Source organism: Furipterus horrens, unplaced genomic scaffold, assembly GCF_987537825.1.
Source record: "Furipterus horrens unplaced genomic scaffold, mFurHor1.1.pri manual_scaffold_17, whole genome shotgun sequence".
NCBI lineage: Eukaryota > Metazoa > Chordata > Mammalia > Chiroptera > Furipteridae > Furipterus > Furipterus horrens.
In genome coordinates this window covers 89109691-89112339 of record NW_028327187.1, presented here as the reverse complement: position 1 = coordinate 89112339, position 2649 = coordinate 89109691, and the positions used below count along the sequence as shown (strand labels likewise).

General features: G+C 38.1%; 1 non-coding gene across 1 annotated transcript; it reads left to right on the top strand.

Moving 5' to 3' along the window:
• Positions 1-436: 436 nt before the first annotated feature.
• Positions 437-600, top strand: LOC149991551 (U1 spliceosomal RNA). The gene has a single exon (XR_016508855.1). It is a non-coding gene; the product is annotated as a U1 spliceosomal RNA (small nuclear RNA).
• Positions 601-2649: the final 2049 nt, after the last annotated feature.

Sequence of the window (2649 nt, the reverse complement as noted above, 5' to 3'; positions counted from 1 at the left end):
GGACACATTGCATTTGGTACAAAAATATGAATTATTTATGACTTATTTTATATACCTCTTCAGAGGCATTGCAGCATTTTCTAGTTCCCTTTTGTCTTCAAAAGCATGCCAGATCAAGGTATTCAGATATTCAACCAGATACCTGCCTGTTTGGGGGACTTTCTGTTTGTTACACTCCTCACATAGACAGGAACCTATTCATAGCTCCTGCTAGTCCATTCTGACGCTTTGTCCAAAATAGAAAAACGTTTCTTCCTCTAACTTGAAGTAGCTCTGAGCCAAGGCATGAGACTTGTGGAGTAGAACATGAGCTGAATTTCAGCACTAATTCCTGGGTTGTCTGACAGCTTTTGTTTTCTTGCCCAGAGAAAGACTAATCATCCATCCTTGTCTATCGACTCTAAACCATAACTTTAGCCTCTAAAAGAATACCTTCATACTTACCTGGCAGGGGAGATACCATGATCACGAAGGTGGTTTTCCCAGGGCGAGGCTTATCCATTGCACTCCAGATGTGCTGACCCCTGCGATTTCCCCAAATGTGGGAAACTCGACTGCATAATTTGTGGTAGTGGGGGACTGCGTTCGTGCTCTCCCCTGAAAAAAAAAAAAAGAATACCTTCAAAACATAACCTTTTTTTGTCTCCTTCAGAAGGAGATATACTACAAAGGCAGACAGAGAGTGGAATGAATGTAATGTCCCCCATATCCAACACAACTATGTGGCCATTACATGATATCAAAAAGTATTCATATTTGAAAAGTTTACAAAACAGTAGGAAAATGTACTATTTTGTTTTAAAAATTAATATGGTTAAATGTATATATAAACTGTAAGAATATACAGTATACCAAAGTTAATGCTATTTCTGAGTAGTGGCTGTAATATGTTGATGGAATAAATTATTGAATAGGGTGGGGATGGAGATAGGATTCAAACATATGATTAGGTTAGGCTTGGGACAGAAGAAGAGTTATCCGTGCTTCTAAGGCTGAAGAAGAGAAGATAAGGACAAGTGTTCAAAGACAGATTGTAGGTAGGACAGGGCGCAGTGAGATGGTTCTTAATTGTTGGCCTCTATTTTTGCTGTGATATGGAGACAAGGCCATTACTGAGAGTGAAAGTGAAAGCTGTAGGGTTAAAGATGTTAGATTAATGGTGAAGGTTCAAGACTACAGATATGTGGAATGGTAGAGACAGCTTATCAGGATCAGACACAGTTGTTTCTGGTGGGCAATGAGGGCCCAGGTGATGTAAGAAATTAGCCTATGCTACCTAGATGGTTTTTCCAACAGGACTCAACAGCCACAGAGGCTGATTGTGGTTTGGGATATCACAGTTTTCAATCCACCTGGCATTTCTTCAGTGAGTTAAAACTTCTTACCAACAACCATTGACTTTGACCATATTAGATATGACTAGGTATTCAATCAAGTCATTTTATTAAATTAGGGACACAGCTATACTCTAATTAATAAAGAGTTTCAGTTCTCAAATATAATTGCCATGATAGAAATCCAGGCTGCATCACTTATTAGAGTTGTGTGATTTCTCTATGCCTCAGTTTTATTATCTTTATGGTGGAGTAAATAACAGTATTTATTTTATAGAGTTGCTGTGAAATTTAAATGAAATAACGCGAAGTGTTTAGAACAATGTCTAACACACAGTAAGCTCTTAATGCATCGTAGTTGTCATTGTTATTATTATCTGTGTTAATACGGAAAAGGAAGAGTGTAAACAAATGTGGGATTTATTTCCACTTGCTCACTACACCTGATCTCAGGTTTTTGTGTTATACCAACATGGTTGAGAAGTAGAGTTCTTTAATTAATCAAATATTCTGATTAAGATTTCATGGCCATATATACATTGATTAGCAATTTCCAAAGTAGCACTGCACAATAAAATATTCAGAATGTGATTTTTTTCATTGTATGTAATCTACTCTGATGAATTAGGGAGAATTTAATCACTTGTTACAACTGGGTTCCTCAGAAAACAGATTGTGAGATGGAAATTAACATGCAGGATGTTTATGAGAGATAGCTCTTGGAATCAACACCAGTGGAAAACAGGGGATAGACACAAGAACATAGAGGTGCAGGAGGTAAGCTGTAATTATGCTTCTATTGAATGAAGAAGTCATAACTCATCTCATGGGGGAGCCCTGAGCCTTATGGCCCCTCACAGTTTTCTTAATTTGGAGTCAGGGGTTCCAGCCGATATATCTGCACATTTGATGCAGGCTACCTCTGAAAGGAAGAATGACATTGGGGAAGACAGTTTACTTTAACAGAGGCAATCCTCAAAGAGGGCTGACAGCTGAGGGACACCTTCGGACAACACATAACATCTTGGGGAATAATTCCTCCTTCCTTCTGAAGGGGAATTTGGGTGTCATATCAGAGTATCCACTACCTTATCCTTTGAGTATCATCATTTTGAATATCAGTTATCAAGATATGGTAGATGTAGAGTTTTGTTAAAAAGAGAACCTTGACCAATCAAATATCAGATGAGAGAGATTCCACAGTGCTTTGAGTTTTCATGGCAACAGAACAGAAGTGGTCTATTTATTTCCTGTGATATCATCCTTTGGAAATATGTGTGTGTGTGTTTTCTCCAAAACAACCTAGAGGCACTTT